This window comes from Sus scrofa, chromosome 6 (genome assembly GCF_054392235.1).
Source record: "Sus scrofa isolate SSC_HxYL_T2T_F1_AM1 chromosome 6, Sscrofa_HxYL_maternal_Yorkshire_Landrace_v2.0, whole genome shotgun sequence".
Taxonomy (NCBI): Eukaryota; Metazoa; Chordata; class Mammalia; order Artiodactyla; family Suidae; genus Sus; species Sus scrofa.
In genome coordinates this window covers 112,324,540-112,343,139 of record NC_139388.1, presented here as the reverse complement: position 1 = coordinate 112,343,139, position 18,600 = coordinate 112,324,540, and the positions used below count along the sequence as shown (strand labels likewise).

Below are 18,600 nucleotides of genomic sequence, written 5' to 3'. Positions count from 1 at the left end.
TGCTCATGTCCACCCTCCATCTTCAAAGTTAGCAGTGAAAGACTGACATTATTCCTTTTGTCATATCTCCTTCTCTGACAGATACTCCTGCCTCCCTCTTTTACATATAAGGACCCTTATTACATTGGGCCCACCCAGATAGTCCAGAGTGATCTCCTTATTTCAAGATCCTTAACTTAATCACGTCTGCAAAGTTCATTTTGCCGTATTTATAGGTTCAGGGGAATATAATATGAACATCTTTGGGGGCCATAATTCTGCCTACTACAGTCCTACAAGGTGTCTTAAAGATTCACATTCATCTAATCTATAAAGTACATTCACCCCATTCTACTGACAGTCTGTTCAGGGGACTCTAACTCTTTCTAGCCATTACCCAATTCCAAAGCACTTCCACATTTTTAGGTTATAAATTTTTTATTATATTACCACCATAGTTTTGGTACCAAAATTTGTGTTAGTTTCACATTGTTGCTATAATGAATTACAACAAATTTAGTGGTTTAAAATAACACACATTTATTATCTTACAGTTCTGGAGGTCAGAAGTCAAAAGTGGGCTTCACTGGACTAAAACAGAGGTGTCACCAGGATTGCATTCTTCTTCAGGATTGTATTCTCTCTGGAGGCTCTAGGGGACAATCTGTTTCTTTGCCTTTTCTTATACATTTTTGGCTCATGTTTCCTTTCCATCTGCAAAGCCAGCAATGATGGACTGAACATTCACATCACATCACTCCAACTCTGTTTCTGTCATCACATTTCCTTCTCTGATTCTGACTCTTTTGCCTCCATCATTTGCTAATAGGATTCTTGTAGTTACATTGGGTCCACCCAGATAATCCCAAATAATCACCCCATCTTAAGATCCTTAATTTAAACACACCTATAAAGTCTCTTTTGAAATGTAGTGTAACATATTCACAGGTTCTGTGCATTAGGATATTGATATCTTTGGAGGGCCTTGTTCAACCTATCACCCCATTGTACAAAGCATTGTTGTATATTTTCCTTCTTCCTTTCCCCCACTGAATCACTTAGTAAGTAACTACATGCAAAGATTGTCTTTAGCAGAAAGGCTACATATGGGAGTTCCCATCATGGCGCAGCGGAAATGAATCTGACTAGAACCAAGAGGTTGCAGGTTCAATCCCTGGCCTTGCTCAGTGGGTTAAGGATCCAGCATTGCTGTGAGCTGTGGTGTAGGCTGGCAGCTGTAGCTCTGATTGGATCCCTAGCCTGGGAACCTCCATATGCCTCAGGTGCAGCCCTAAAAAGCAAAAAAAAAAAGCTATATATAGACAAAAAGAAAACCAAAGTTTTGAGAAAAGGCAAAGTAATAGAGAAGAAAGAACCCTGAACTTGACTTCTAGTTCCAGACGTTTTTTTTTTTTTGGCTGCACCTACAGCATGTGCTCAAACCTACACCATAACAGTGACCTAAACCACTGCATGACAAACCAAGATCCTTAACCTGCTGTGCCACAAGAGAATTCCCTCAGATCTGTTTTTCAATAGCTGTTTATCTTTTAAAAATAACTTACTTCTCTGAATCTCTGTTTTCTTTTTTTTTTCTTTCATAACTGAGATTTTATTGGTTGTTTTGAGGATCAGTACATAGACATTTCAATTTGTACACAATTCTTAAAATATTTACCAAAAATCTAAAAAAAAAATCATATAGTTGTGATTCTTTTTTCAACAGTTATTCCAGTTGTTGGAAGAACTTTACAGCTTAAAATTTGGAGGCAAATTTTCCTTAACATGATATCAAATACCATTATCTTCAAATGCTGATATGCTGTTATAAGTCCCACTAATTCACAATTTAATATCATATACACTACATACTCAAATTTTAAATCTTTCACATCACATTAAGAAAATTACTAGGAAAACTGGACTACCATGACCAAAGATGTTACGGAGTGCACAAAATTCTGACAAGGAGAGCCAAGATCAAGGAGTGGTTTGCTTTAGGAAATAGTTCTACCAAAAACAACATGGGAAGAGAAGTAATTTAAAGTGTTCAAGATGTTAAATGCACAACTGACTCCAAATTGCCATTTAGTACGCTTTGGATTATAGGATATAAAAGCTACCCCATCTATGGAATGTTAAGCTGACATCCAAGACAATGAAAGTCTCCCATATTCAATATCCCACTATTTTCTGGCTGTACCAAAAAATAAACAACCAGCAAACAATCTCACCTCTTAAAAAAAAGTGTTTACACTTAAAAGATGGGATAAGGTGAGATTCCCTCCTTCTTAAAAATGTTTCTAGAGCTACTAAAAAACTTGCATTTACAAAATAGTTGATAAAAAAAAATTCCTCTGGAATGTACAAGAAGGGAGACAGGGACCACTGACAGGACTGGGCGTGTGGTGTTAATCAGACTTGGCTTCTTTCTCTCTTGATTCATCAGAGTCTGGGCTCTCCTCGTTTTTAGTTTCTCCGTTTTCTGCAGGCAAATCTTTAGTCTCTTGGTTAGTCACTTCGGTCTGTTTTCCTTTTGCTCCCCCTTTCCCTTTTGTTTGTACTTTTTTGTCTGAAGATTTATCCTTTCCTGCCACCTTTTTTGGCTTTGTTTCCACTTTTGCAGGAGCAGGTTTAGCTGACAACCTTGCTGATCTCCTCTTGGGGTCCTCCTTCACCACCCCTTCAGGGGAGCTGATCTTCCTCTTAGGCATCGTGGTGGCAGGGGCGGGCGCATGCCAGATGCCTGCGGTCCTTGGCCCGCAGAAGCCTTCCCCGAATCTGTGCTGCTTGGCTGCTGCCGCTCCTTCCCTCTGTTTTCTTATAAGAGAAAATAACTGGGAAGTCTCGTTTGTTAAATCTTAGGTATGCTGCAGTTTGATTAAAGCAGGATATGAAGTGTGCTCATTGTAGAATAGATTTAAAGCTTATGATGAGAGCAAATCAGTAGATTTTCAAGGAAATTCAGGTTTTGGGATATTAAAAAAACCCATATCCTACTTTTGCTACCAGAAAAGAATGGTACAAATCTAATTGCAGATGAGGTAATATAACCTAAACAGAACCATACTGGCTATTGGGGGAAGCCCCAGGAACTAGAGAGCAAAGATGAAAAAAAAAAAAAAAAAGACAAGGGCCTGGCACAGGCTCTGTGCTCAGGAGGGATACCTTCTAACAGTGGTCCAAGGGGATCCAACCAAGGTACAGGTAAAAGCCCCATCATCAAACAGTAGCAAAATCCTTCCCTGAGGTTATGCAGTGGAAAAACAGACAGTGACTCAGAGCCTTAGCTGTGTGTGGGATCCACTGAAATAAACTGTCAAGGGGAAAGGTGGATTGCAACAGCTTCCATCAGTGGAATTGTGGCAGTATACAAATTAGGTATAGGGTGCAGTCAGAAGTCTTAGTCAAAGTGTTGTCCGTGATCAAGGAAGTGCCCGCAGGTTACTGATCAACCTGTGGGTCTGAAAAAAGGTCTGGGAAGATGACTCCTCTGCCGGGACTTTGTCAGCTCTTCAGGTGTCATGGCAAGAGACAGATTTTGCTGTGGCAAGAGGACTAGAGAATTCTTCATTTTTGATCTGACCCGTCACCTGAGAATTTTCACTATGTCTCTGGCTTAAAGCTGATAAAGGTTGCGTGTTCAAAGAAGCAGGGAACATACTGGACACACTTTATCTTGAGTTTAAAAGAAGTCAGACTCATTTTTCCAGAGTTCCATGGTTAGAGACATAAAGGAACATGGACAGATATCAGAGAAAAGCAATGGATCTTTAGAGATGAGACAAATTGTTTGGCTGAAATAATCTGAACAGAATTTCTGAGTACAAATATCTATGTGGGAGGAGAGAAGTCTCTCATTCTCATGCTAAAGAGGGTAGGAGTTATAGAGAAAGATTTTGGGTGTTTGTAATTCTGCTGTAAGATTACAGAAAATTCTCTTTAATTTTTGGTCGGTATGCCACATATGTCAAATTCCTGGGACATAAGTCTAAAGTAATTTTCTTTCAGGTAGGCCTAATCTTTAGTTTGTGGGCATTGAATTAGTAGGTTGTGTGGACTCTAAATTCTCTGAGGAATTTGGTCAAAAAATAGTAAAATTATTTGTAAACCTGGATCGTTCTAACAGTTTGATCAAAATGGTATACTTGGTATGAGCAGAAATATTTATAATATCTTTTGGTATGAGAAATAGGGAAACAATGCCAGTGGCGTAAGTTAAATTCTAGACCCCAAGCAAAGAATGGGCCTCTTCATGTCTTGCTCACTGACAAGAGAATAACAGACTTCTTTTTGGTTGATCCGTTCTCAGACCAGAGTTGGATGGAAGGCATGATTGGAGGCTTCTCCAATTTATGAATATTATTATAAGGCATAACCTGTTTTCTTTTCTAGGATTTGAAAGTCCCAGTGCAATGCAGAGAAGCTAGTGATGCAAACGAGAGGGAATTATAGAAGAATATTTCTGACTTTCTAGTAGCATTAGCAGTAGTAGCAAAATCAAGCTTCTGGCTTGGCAGTGGCAGTAGACTGGCTGGCAGAGTAGTAGTTGCAACCAGACTGAATTTACAGGGTAATAGTGGCAGCAATGCTAGAGGTGATGATGGTTGTCCCAAGATTGAGTTCCTGGGAGCAGTTGGGCAAGCCCATAGCATTTAGTGTTCTTTGGCAGCATCAGTGACTGCTTCACTGGATGAGTTTGGCAGCACAATTTTGGACTTCATCTCTCACTATGTAGCCCCAAGCCTGGCTTTCCAGTCCACCTGTTTGTTTTTAAGATGTTTAATATCTTCGGTGGATTGTTTTTGCTGGACTTTGATTTGTTGCTTGCAACTCAGTACCTGATGGATCCTTCTGGGGATCTTGTTATAATACAGATTCTGTGGCCTAGACATAATCAGTTGGAATATCTGGCAGTGGGGTACAGGAATCTATTTTATTTTAAAAGATGATGGGTCAATAAAGAATTTTTTTTTTTATGTAGCAAGTGACAGAAAACCAAATTCAAGCCAGTTTAAGAAAAAAAAAAAAAAAGGAATGTGTTGACTCATATAATTTAAAAGTCAAGGGAGTAGATATTCAAGGAGTATGAATTCAGAGTTCGAGCAGTCCTTCAGGATTCGATTCCTCTACTTCTTATGAAATCTGTCTTCTGTGGTGTTTTCTGTAGTCTAAAGCTTCATGTGGTAGCAAGATGGTGGCAGAGACTTCAGACCTATCCTTTCAACTTGTGTTCTAGTAGACAGAGCACTTGTCTTTTTTCCTAGAAGCTGTGGTTCTGATGGAGATCCCTGTCTGAAATCATGGCCAAGGGAATGCAAAGTTCCATTTAGTAGTTGGCCTGCATCTCCTGCTACTTCTGGAAGCCCAGATTCTCTTATGAATACATTTTCTCTTTTCACTTGGCTGATCGTGTCAACCTTTTGTTAATCATTTTTCCTGAGGGCTATTAGACATCCTTATGTTTGCAATTCACTTATATGCTTATGGGCTTTTTTTCATGTATAGATTTGAACACTTACTAGCCATTGTGCTAGGCAAAGGGGATTTAAAATTGAATATGATATGGTCCTTCTTTTAAAAGAGCATAGATTCTAGTTGGGGTGAAACACACAGGTAAACCAGTATTTAAATCCATTTTATTTAGTATGAAACATCTATTGTGCTTGGCACTATTCTAATATTGGGGATGACAGTAGTGAATAAAATAAGGTACTTGTCCTGATACTGCCTGAATTATCATGGAGTAAGACAGAAGATAAAGCCTTAAACAATGTAAGAGATAGTGTTAAGTCCAATCAAAAATTAATCAGATGAAGCCTCTGAGAGGATGGCAGACATGTGAAGGAAGTGAGGAAGTGAGCATGTGGATGTCCTCGGGGAGGAACATACTAGGCAGAGGAAGCATCAGATGGAAAAGGCCTGAGGCAGGACTGTGCATGGCCAGATGCACTTGTAACAGTATTGGGGAGAGTTGGAGATGAGTTTAGAGAGATAATCGGGGGTAACTTATGTAGGATCTTGTAAACCATTTAATGCCTCTGATAGGAGAATAATTTGGGGATTCTGAGCAGAGAAGAGACATGATACAACTAGTTTTCAAAGAATCACTCTGGCTGTTGTATGAAGGGAGGCAAGGATGGAAGCTGGGATAGCAGCTGGGGGTTATTATATAACCCAGGTGAGAGAGAATGGGCCAACCAGGGTGATGAGTAGAAGTGGTTTTTGTGGATATATTTTGAAGGCAGCTCTTACAAGATTTACTGGTAGTGTAAGTGTGAGGTGTGGAAGAAAGAGAGGAGTCAAGGATGACTCCAAGTTTTTTGGCTTGAGCAACTGGAAGGATGAAATTGCTATTTACTGAAATGGGAAGGATTACTGAAGAAGTTTGGTGAGCTGCCTCACCTAATTAGACATTCAATGCCTGTGGGTATTTGAATGGGTTGGGTATTCTAGAGGTCAGGGTAGAGGTTTGGGTTAGGATGCATATTTGGGCACCACTATCATTATAGAAGGTATATAAAGCTATGGAAATGATGATATCACCTAGAAAGTGAATAGACAGAAAAGAGAACTCCAGGTTTTATAGATTAGGCTGATCAGGAAATGCAGCAAAAGGGATGGAGTAATAGCTGTCAGTGAGATAGGAGGAGAACTAAGAAAAAGTGCTGCCCAGGAGCCAAGAGAAGAAAGTCTTCCAAGAACGAAGTAGTAACTAATTGTATCAAATGCAAGTGCGATGGGTCAGTCAAATGAGGACTAAGGATTGACCATTGTTCATAGCCAGGTCAAAGACATTTATGACTTTGCCAAGAGTTATTTTGCTAGAAGACTCAAGATGAAAACACCAATTTAAATGTACTCCAGGAGATAAACAGAGGAGAGGAAGGGGTGACAGTGAGTACTGATGACTTTTTGATGGGATTTGTCACAAAGACAAGCAGAAAAATGAGGAGATAGCTGGAGGGGATGTAGGCTCAAGTGAGGTCAGCATGTAAGTGGGTATAAGTGTAGTATACTCATAGTGCTTTGGGAGTACTTAAGGCGTTTCTTTGCAGTAATTGTCAGGATGAAGTCTAGAGAAAAGTCCAGGAGCTAGTAGTAATAGCAGGTGAAGAGAAGATTTTTCAAAAGAGGGAAGTGCTTGAAGGTACGTAAGTGTGACACAACATGCAAATGGCAAGTGATTTGGAATGGCTGGAAGAAAAGGCCATGAGGCAAATTGGTAGGATATTAGGATAAAGGATAGTCAGCATCACTCTTTGAAGTGAATTTTACTTTTTGAGCTAAAGAGAACTGTTGAAATATTTTAAGCAGGGGAGTGAGGTAATGAGGTTTGCATTTTCCAAAAAGAAGCCTGGAAGCAGTGTTGAAGATGGGTAAAGTGGGGATGGAGTGGCATCAAAGAGACAGGAGACTATTATAGGATCTCAGGTGAAAAGTGACAAAGGACTGAATTTAGGCAAATGGCAATGAAATTAGAGGGAACGTGTGTGCGATCTGAAGGTCAATGAGTGGAGTGTACAAGGAAAAAATATAGCGGGACTTAACGCTTCTTCCTTTAGGCATTAGATGGGTGGTGGGTCATTAGTGGAGCCAAGGACTATAGGAGTGATTTTAAACATACTATTTTAGTTTTGGATATGTTGAGTTTAAGAAGTGTGCAGGAGATTTTAAGGTGAGAAATCTAGTAGACATTATGAGTTTGAAGTTTGAAAAAGAGGTTTGAGATGAAGATACATATTTGGGAATCATGAGACATAAATGTTAGCTGAATTATAAATTTGGATGAAGTAACCCAGAAAGAGTAACTTCTGTAGAGCAGAAGTTCTTAATCTGAAGTTCCTCTGAAAGTAGCTACAGGAAAATGTCCAACTCTGCTGATTGGTTGATTCCACTTTAAATCTATGACCATGTATTTTCAAGTGATCCTTCCATTGCTGCATAGCTATCTTATTTCTCAAACTTCTAACAACCCCTCTTCTTTCCTCACACTCAGCTGATGACTTTGCATCCGATTAACTGAGAAAATAAGAACAATCACGAGAGAACTGTTTTGCTGTCTCACCATCCATTCTACCACTAGTAATACTCTGCGTCTCTGTGCATGCTCTGCTTTTATTCCTATTGCAGCGGGTAAACTATTCCAGCTGCTATCTAATTAGAGTTGTGCACTGGATCGTGTCCCCTCTCTTGTATTCAAGGACTCTGCTTCTGTAATTATCCCCTTTCTCTTATACATCATCATTTTTCTCTCTTTACTCATCATACCCATCCCCATGCTGTAATACGTCCCACTTGAAAAAGGTCTCTCAAGATCCCACATTCCCCTCCCACTATCCTTCCCCCCATTTCTCTCCATTTTTTAAAAATAGAAATTCTCTTGGAAAAAGTTGTCTATAATCACTCTGTCATCCCTTTGTTTCTGGTACACACTCCAGTCAGTCTCTTGTCCTCTGATTCCATTTAAACTGATCTTATGATTGGCAAAAATATCTTTCTTGCCAAATTCAATAAGCAATTCTTAATCTTCATCTTACTCATCCTTTCAGCAGCATGTGACATAGTTGATTACTCCCTCTTTCTTGGAACATTTTTGTTGTTGTTGTTGTCATTGGCTCCAGGAGCCTCATATTTTCCTTTTCCTTTTATTTTCCTACCAGCTGCTTCCTTCTTAGTCTGCTTCTCTGGGTCTTTATATTCTTACTAAAATTGAAAGGGTGAAATACCCCAGTGCTGAGTCCTCAGCCTTCTCTCCTCTGTTTGCTGTCCTCCCTAGGTGATCTCATCCAGAGTCATGGTCTTAAATAACATCTGGTCAAATAGCTGTCTCGGAGAGGTCTTTCTTTTCCATGACTCTCCCTATCCTGATTTGTTTTTTCTTCTTGACAATTACCACTATTTGAAATCATATATATATTTAAAGTTATTTACTTATTGTCTGTCTTCCTAGTGAGAACAGGGATCTTGCCTGTTTTGTTCTCTGTTATATCCTCAGCAACTAGGGCACATAACAAGCTCTTAAAAATATTTAATAAATCTGTGTTCTGAAGAGGCTCCCATAACCTCTTTCTTATTCCTAACACCCAAAGGGAAGAGTCACTAGTCTCTAGAGTGAAAAGATATAAAAACCAAGGAAAGACAACTGAAGTATATAGATATTTGAGACAATAAAGAAAAGGGATCTTGAAAAAGACATGAAGAATTAATAGAAAGAAAGTGGGGGAGTCTATGAGGCCAACATAAGCAAAAATTCAAGCTAAAGTGATAAAATAAAGGCACAACAGTACTTAGGTTGGATAAGGGAAGGACAAGAGTTGTTTCATGTGGTCAGTGAGAAACTTGTTATTTTGGAGCTGTGGAAAGAGGAACAAAGAAAAGTGTGAAATCCCAATCTGGTTAATGGGACTTTGCTTGGAGGGAGAAGTGGTGCTTGGAGGAAGAAGTGAGGTGCTGCTGTAACAAATACATAGACATATGGAGGTGGCTTTGGAAATGGAGAGGGGGTAGATGTTGGAAGAGTTTGGTGCATTGAGGAATATGGACAGTAAGGGAGGTTCTGGTGATAGCTCAGAAAGAAGGAGAGCTAGAGAGAAAGCTTCCCTTAGAAAATACATAAATGGTCATGAGCGTAATGTTGGTAGAAATAAGGACATTAAGGGCAACTCTGATGAGGTGTCAGGTGGAAATGAGTAACAAATTATTTGGAAACACTTATTGTTATACAGTGGCAAAGAACTTGGCCAAATTGTGTTCGTATTCTAGCATTTTATGGAACGTAGAACTTGGAAGCAATGAAATTGCATATTTAGTTGAGGAGATTTCTAAGCAAGGTGTCCAAAGAGTGGCTTAGTTCTTCCTACCTGCTTAGAGTAAAATGTAAGAAGGGAGAGATGAATTGAGGAAGAAATTGTTAAACAATTCCGGAACTTAAAGGTTTGGAAAATTCTCAGCCTATCCATTTTTGGGGAAAAAAAAAAGGGAAATAAATTTATGTTGTTGAAACCACCTAGTCTATTGTATTTTACTGTAGCATTCCAAGAAGACTGAGAGGTTTGGGGAGCCAGTAGCATCTGGAGGGGTGCACCATGCAGCATGGGGTGCAGGCCACTTTCCCCCTGGACGCAGTTCAGGATTTTGCTCTGAATTAGAATGGTCTGGGAACTGGTTCATCAGAAGATTGAGTCCCTCACTTAGTCCTTAGTAGGTAATTAATTGTCAAGGTATTTCATTTTCTTATTTCTAGAGGGGAGGGAGTTCTTCTGGGACAAAGAGGATATAGCCTGAGTGAAAGGCTACTTGGCTTGGAAGTGATGGTTTTCTCTGCCTGACTCAGAAAGGACTATGTGGTATATCTTGCATTCCTGCCTTGAAGAAAGGTTTTAAAGCATAGAAATGTGGAAATGGGCAAGTAATTCAAAGGCCCCATGGTAAGGCAGAGGTGCCAAGGCTGCCCAGAAGTGGGAGTTTATAGGAGGAGGAAAGACATCCTGAGGACAAGTTTATACAAGAATGCTCAGGGAGGGACATAAAAGGAAGTGAGGCAAGAAGCCTCAAGATTAACTTGGCATCTTGTGAATCTTTTTGAGAAAATCCCCAACTAGGGGCTGTCAAAAAGCCTTCCTGTATTGTCCTCAGATGCTTGCACTTGCCCCAAACCTGCTTCCTTGCAAGCTGTGCAACATGAACCGGTCTTTAGATACTCAACCTTGGCAGTGTTTGAAGTAAATCATTTCTTGCTTAGCACTTGCCCCAGGTGGGAGAGGAAGACTCTCCTGAGCAGGTGCTGGCATGGCTAATACAGAGCTGTGGCCCTTTACGGGTAATATTTTGAAGAGAAAAGCAGATTGATTTCCTTCCTTTAGGCCTTCTCCCCATCTCTCCTCCCACCTCCAACATGAAAGATTTTGCAAGTTCAGTTGAATAACCAGATTAAATGTTCAATTCTCAATTTTACTTGTCTAATGAGATATATAAAACTTCTAAAGAAAGTGATACCTTTCAGAGCAAGGTGTAGGCTAGCAAATCTACTAGGCTTTTCTTCTTTAATTACTCATTAAACTTTCTACTAGAGCAGATAAGGATCCTACCCACTTCTTTTGTTAAAAAAGCATTAATGGATTCACACTTCTAAAACCTGCAAGAGGTTATGCTTTTGCTAAAAGATGAGTATTATTTAGCCTTTATGAGGCATCTGCAAAATCCTTAACAAAGAGGTACCTTCCTCTGGCAAGCCTTCAAAGGTGAAGCTAGAAACTTTAACACTATTACTGAATGTAGTTTTTACCAGTGAGCCGAATTTTTGTTCATATGGCTTGTTACCATTTGGAGGTATTTACTATTAGTGCACCTGTTGTACCTCAGTTTGATGAAGAGCAACTACAGTTTGTTAGTGCTCTTACTGACAAAAGTTATTTAGATAGTGTCTTATAATGTGGAGGCCAGTTAAAACTAGTCTAAGAAAAAATGCCCCCCAAAACAAATTAAAAGTGCGAATGTTTGGATACTCTTGTAGTATCAAGAAGAATGACATGCCTGCAGAATTTCTTCCTGCCACTGAATTGACAGGTACTAATTGAGCTATAAAAATTTACTGTTGGATACCATACAGGATAATAGAGACTATATGAATTCTAGAGAACTGATAAGATTGTGTTACATATCCAAGAAGCCTGCAGCTTGTAAACATGATTTTTGCAAAAATATATCGGTTAACAAAATAAAAAGCTCTTCTTACCAAATAATCTGATTCTCTTAATTTATGGTTCTCAAAATGTGGTTTCTGTACCAGCAGCATCAACTTCACCTAGAAACTTGTTAAAAATGTATCTTCTCAAGGCTTTGCTCCGACCTACTGAACAAAAACTCTAGGGCTGGGCTCCAGCAATCTGTATTTTAACCAGTTCATATGTGCACTTTGGAAACTGCTCTCATGAACCCAAATTGGTACTAAAGCCAATGGTACTTTTTCAATTCTCTAATCACCTAGGAGTCTTTATGTTGGGAGACTTTGAGACAGCACGTGTGACTAGTCAGATTTTTTTCTAGTCAAATATTTTGTCTAGATAGATAGGCAGGTGTGATAATTTTTTTCATTAAGAAGTATTTTCTGAATGCTTAAAATGTATAGGCACCAGATAAACAATAATGAACAAGACAGAAAAGAGCCCTGCTTCACAAGATAACATTCTGGGCTGAATATTACACATTAATATAAATGTTAATTTAGCATCATGGCTCAAATTGCCTGGTGGTGGACTGTAAGGGGAAAAGTTTTGATGATAATCATCTGTCCTGATGGGTGAAAACTGCTCATCCCTTATAGGGAATGAATTCTTTCTGCACTTGACCTGATGTGATAATAGATTGCATCCATGTTACATTAACACAGCTCCCTGAAAAAGTGAACCATTCAGCCAGTTGTTTCATTAAACAACCCCAAATGACTGGATTTTACTCCACTGAATTATTCATACCAACGAATGGTATTGGAATTATGCCAATTTAGCATGAATCCTCACTTTGGTGGAGGATTCTGTCAGAAGAGTTCAGGTGGAAAAAATAACTGGTAAATGAAAACCAACATTTGGAACATAAGTGATCCAGCTTGGTTGTTAATTTTCCTAGTTTTTTTCTCAGTGTTCTAGTTTATTTTGTAATATGCATAGCTTGCTTGTATGAAAAGAGATCAACCATGTTAATAAAAAGCGATTTTGGACCAATACTTAGCTATGTAAAATTTATTTGGTTGCTAGGAAATAAATGACAATTCTAGTTTTTCTCAAATATAGTGGTGTTATTACAGGCAAAATATGAAGTAAAGCCTATCTTAATTCTTTCTACATTTCTTGAATTTACTTATATATACAGTAGGGGAATAGCAATTTTTAGTAAAGAAGCCACAGAATCTGAACTTGTTTCTTCACATAAAGGAACTAAATCTTTACATTTCTGTCACTGTGAATATCTTTAAAAGTAACTTTTAATGACAGCTTAATACTTACTTTCCTGGTGTTCATGGGCCAGCTTTAGAGAAATAAATAGGCATTCTTTTATAGTAAAATCTGGTAAGGGAAGTTCAGAAAGCTGCAAGGGTCTTTAAGAAGGGGATATCTAACTTGAAACTGGGAATTCAGGAAAGTTTCCTGGAAGAAAGAACTTGAGAATGGAAAGATGATTAGGATTTAGTCAGACTAAGGGTGAGGGTAAGAGTGCTGGAAGTAGATGGAATAACATACACAAAGCTGAAAGGGAACCTGATTATTTTTAGTAAACTGTGAGTAGTTTAACATGACTGGAGTATATAATGTGAGGAGCACAATATGTGTTTGGAGAAGTATGAGAGACTGTAATTATGAAGGATCATATATCCTAGGTTTAGGCAACTGCATAGGCAAGGGCCAATTATTGAAAGATTTCATAGGGAATAGGATGTAGTGTGATCAGATCTGAATTTTAGTAAAACCACTTTGGAAAGAAAGTTGAAGACTATTGTAGAAACAGTGAAAATAGAGAATAGTACTAACTCTTGCCTTGAAATAGGCAATGGCAGTGGTGATAGCAAGTAGCTTAGAGAATTTATTAAGTGGTAAAATCAGTCCACCTGTGAGAGAAAGACAACATGGCATTAGAGACAATTCCCAAGAATCTGACTTGAACAACTTATTAGAAAAGCTGAGAACTGAAGAGGAGGAGCAGGTTTGGAATGGAAGACTATGAGTTCATTTTTGAACCTGAGAGTTTGAGTTGGTTGTGGAAATTACAAACTGAGATACTCAACAAATAATTGGATACACAGGAAAGACATTTGTTAATAGGGCTATAAATTTGAAGCTTGTAGATATAATAGGAGCCTTTGAAGCACATAGATTCATATACTTGAGAGGATGTAGAGTGAAAAAAAGTTCCAAGCATGATCCTTGTAGAACAGAAAACTTTAGGGACAGGTAGAGGAAGAGGATATGACAAAAGATATTGAGAAGAGTAATCAGAGGTAGAAGGAAAACTGAAAGGGGGTATCATAATGGTAACTAAGGGAAAGAGTCTTGAGGGGAAGGAGTGACTAGGTACCACAGATGCTGCTGAGAGTACAAGTCACTGAAGTTCATTGTGTTTAGCAACAAGGAAGTCCTTGGTGACCTGCTGAGAAGTTTTTGCTGGAATAGTAGAGTCACAAACAAATTGAAGTGGTTAAGGAGTGAGTCAGAGTTGAGCAAATAGAGATTGTGAGTGTAGACAGATCTTTAAGTAATTTGGCTTTGGAGGAGTAAAGTGAATGTAACATTGAAGGAGATTACTTATTATTTATTTTTAAAGGATGGCCTAGGAGTTCCCATCATGGCTCAGCAGAAATGAATCTGATTAGTATCCATGAGGATGTAGGTTCGATCCCTGGCCTCACTCAGTGGGCTAAGGATCCTGCGTTGCCATGAGCTGTGGTGTAGGTTGCAGACTCATCTTGGATCCTACATGGCTGTGGTGTAGGCCAGCAGCTGCAGCTCTGATTGGACCCCTAGCCTGGGAACCTCCATATCCTTGGTTGCGGCCCTAAAAAGATAAAAAAATTAAAAAAAGGATGGCCTAGTCTCAATGGGAAGGAGTTAGTAGAAGAAGATTTTGAAGAATCATGAGTGATAGGAGGCAGGTGAAAGGTTGAGGTTCTGAAGAAGGCTGGAGGAAGTGGGACTTGGAACATAAAGGAAGGGTTAGCCTTTGACAGGAGGAACTGGAAGGAAGAATTCTGAAATTTTGCGTTTTGTGATGGAAGGTTAAGAGATTTCCTATCTGATGGGCTTTATTTCCTTTTTGAAGTAAGATAAGTGGTCATTTCTGGAGTATGAAATGTCATTTAAAATTTTTATTTATTTATATTTATTAAAGTGTAATTGAGAGTTCCCGTCGTGGCGCAGTGGTTAACGAATCCGACTAGGAACCATGAAGTTGAGGGTTCCGTCCCTGCCCTTGCTCAGTGGGTTAACGATCCGGCGTTGCCCTGAGCTGTGGTGTAGGTTACAGACGCGGCTCGGATCCTGCGTTGCTGTGCCTCTGGCGTAGGCTGGTGGCTACAGCTCCGATTGGACCCCTGGCCTGGGAACCTCCATATGCCGCGGGAGCGGCCCAAGAAATAGCAAAAAGACAAAAAAAAAAAAAAAAGTGTAATTGATTTACAATGCTGTGCCAATTTCTTCTGTACAGCACAGTGACCCGGTCACATATATATATGTGTGTGTGTATGTACATATATAGTCTTTTTTTTTATGGTAACATCCATGACATAAAATTTCCTGGGCCAGGGATTGAATCTGAGCCATAACTATGCTGCAGTTGTGGCTACACCTGATTCTTTAACCAAGTGCACCAGGCTAGGGATTGGATCTGCACTTCCACAGTGACCTGAGCCACTGTAGCTGGATTCTTAACACACTGCACCATGGTGGGAACTCCTTAAAAGTCATTTTTAAGTTGGAAATTTGAGGAAAGTAGAGGTTTGCAATAGATACTCTGACAGAGTAGCCAGGAAAGGAAAAATAAAATAATGAAAAAAATACTGCCAATTAAATTATAAGATGTCCTCAAGTTTTAGAAATGATGAGTTCCCTTGTGGCTCAGTGGGTTAAGGATCCACTGCTGTGGCTTGGATTATCACTACTGTGGCTTGGGTTGCTGCTGGGGCATGGGTTCAATCCCTGGCCTGGGAACTTCCACATGCTATGGGTGCAGCAAAAAAAGAAAAAAATTTAGAAATGATAGAATACGTATAATTAGTATCTTAAAAACCAAATGAAACAAGTTCTTGATAAAATGCAAAGAGTAAAGAGAACTCACCCACATTAACACAAACGGAAGAACTAAACACAAGTCCTGATGTTAATTAACATGAAAAAAGACAAAGTGGCAGCTATATAAGCATAACATAGCAATAAATCAATAAATTATACAAGTAAGAAATATAGGACAATAACACTAAGGAAGAACCTAGTCCAGAAAACATATAATAATTGGGGGGAACAGAAAAAATTCTCCATGTGTGTTTTGTATACAGAAAGATTTAATAAGAACATGACATACATATAATAAAATTTCAAATAGAATAAAATGAAGAGGGAAGACACACAGCTAACTGAAAAGACAAATGCCGTAAGAACTAATTTATCTGGTAGAGAAACAGCTTTGACCTGGCTTAAAGCTGAATTACTGATATAGAGGAAAGGGTTAATAAGATGAAGTCAGAAAATACATTAAAGTAATTAGATGAAGATAATATAGAGGAGACAAAGCTGGCATAGCAGAAAGATAATTGGAACATCTAAAGTAGAAAATCTGATAAGTAGCCCAGAAAATATGTTCATAAATATAATATAAAATATATAATATGCACATGGAGTATGTATAGAATATATATATTTCATATAGTAAGATTTGATGTCAGAAGACAATAGCGGGAAGAAAACCATCTAAGAATGTAATACCCAGCCAAACTGCCATTTATGTATAAAGGTAACAGGAAGTTATTCCTAAATATTCAAGAACTCAGTGAATATAGGACATATGAAACTTCATTAAAAAAAACAATATTTTATGAAATACTGGTAATCAAAGAATACATTTAAAATAATAGAACTCGGGAATGAAAAAGACAAGGTAAAAGAACAGACAGTTATTACCGAATTCCTTTACCTATTAACCTATTAACAACCATAAGAATTATAGCTGTGGAAGCTAATGTAAATGTTATAAACCTTGAAAGTATAAAAATAATAACTAAGTAAAATGAGGATGTGGGAGGAAATGAAACTTATTGATTTTCCTTTCTTGCTTAGGAAGGAGTTAATTGATACTGCCTTTGTTAAACATGTAGCTTAATCACCATTTAATGATTTAAACTGCTTGTATTTTACATTTTTTCCACAACCTTAGAGAGAGATTTTAGGAAATAATAGATTTTATGGTGATAAAAAAAGCTAGCTAAAGTTCAGTGATTATTTTAGTGCACTTCTGTTTCTTTTTCTTCTTTTAAAATCGGTGATAGTTAGATTTAACACTTCTTTATGAAAATGTAGCATGTATACTGTGATTCTATTTTAATAAATTGTAGTCTGTCTGCTTATATAGCTATCATTTATCAATCTAATTTACATACCTATGTGTATTTATGCATACAGATTTACATACAGATTTGCATACAGATACCTAGAGTGATCACCACATAATGAAAAAAATTATTTTTGGATTTTGGGATGATTATTTTACTTTCTTCTTTATACTTTTATATTACATAAATTACTAAGCATTACTTTAACATTTGCCATATGCTTATTCTGAAAAATTAAGAATTTGGAGTTCCTGTCATGTTCAGTGATAATGAACCTGCCTAGTATCCATGAGGACGAGGGTTTGATCCCTGGCCTCTCTCAGTGGGTTAAGGATCTGGCCTTGTGGTGAGCTGTGGTGTAGGTAGCAGATGCAGCTCAGATCTGGCATTGCTGTGTCTGTGGCATAGGCAGGAAGCTGCAGCTCCAATTCAACCCCTAGTCTGGGAACTTCCATATGCTATGGGTGTGTCCCTAAAAAATAAAAAAATAATTAAGAATTTATAGGAAAGTGCAATAAAGAAAAAAAACACCTATAATTTACCACTCAGAAATAATTATGACTTTGTTACATGTCCTTCTAGACTTTTTCCTGAATATATACACATGGTCATACATATACATTATTTTTTATACATTATATTTTTAAAAAACAAATTGAGATCATACTGTTCACACTATTTATTGATGGACTCATTTAGCATACTGTGGACATCTTTTAATGTCAAGAATGTAGGTCCACACTCTTAAGTATTATTTCATTGTATGTTTATTCCATAATTTATTTTACCAATCTTCTAAGGAGAGATATTTAGAATGCTTGATAGTTTTCAAGCACATTTATTTATTTATTTAGGTTCCTAAAAATAGAATTTCTGGGTTTAAATCTATAACTTTTGGTGGGGAGAGGAGAAACAAATTCTTTGTTTGTGTGTGTAACCATGCATCAAGCCGTGTGCTGTACACACCTTTCCACTAAAGAGAGTGAGGGTGCATCTCTTAGGTTCTGAGAGTACATTTGAAGAAATGTCCAGCTACAAGTGTGAATTGTCTTTGATTTTCATATTTGTCTTAAAAGTTTATGCTGATTTTCACACTTATTTTTTTAAATAAATGTAAATGTCATATCTTATGTCTCTAGATCTTTGAGTAAATTTGATGGTCCAGGAAAGTGTGTTAAAAATATCCTCTTGTTTGCGTAGCATCCATTACACTGCCCTATTTTTGGTTTAAAAAGCACATAAAAGGGATAAATCAACAAAAGCTAATTGTTAAAAAAGGAACAACTATCAACCAAGCATTGTGCTAGGTTATTTTGGGGCATTACAAAGAAGTTGAGAATATAGTCCTGCCTTTGAATCGCCTCCAATTTATTTGTTTTCTTTTAACAAGTCATCAAAGAATTATGCTTAACCTGGTAACAGACTGGGCTAAGAAGGTCTGCAATGAATATTCTTGACAGGATGGAAAGTCCCTACCAGTGTTTGTTACAGACTTCCTGGGACTTGCTAATGCATTTGTTTTGAACTCC

The 18,600-nt window shown here is 38.0% G+C and overlaps 1 long non-coding RNA gene and 1 pseudogene across 7 annotated transcripts in view; one reads left to right on the top strand and one right to left on the bottom strand.

Annotated features, from left to right (window-relative positions):
* Nucleotides 1-18,600, top strand: part of LOC106510680 (uncharacterized) — a 429,859-nt gene that overhangs the window by 78,571 nt on the left and 332,688 nt on the right. The window lies entirely within an intron of this gene.
* Nucleotides 2,391-2,693, bottom strand: LOC146402764 (non-histone chromosomal protein HMG-14 pseudogene; annotated as a pseudogene).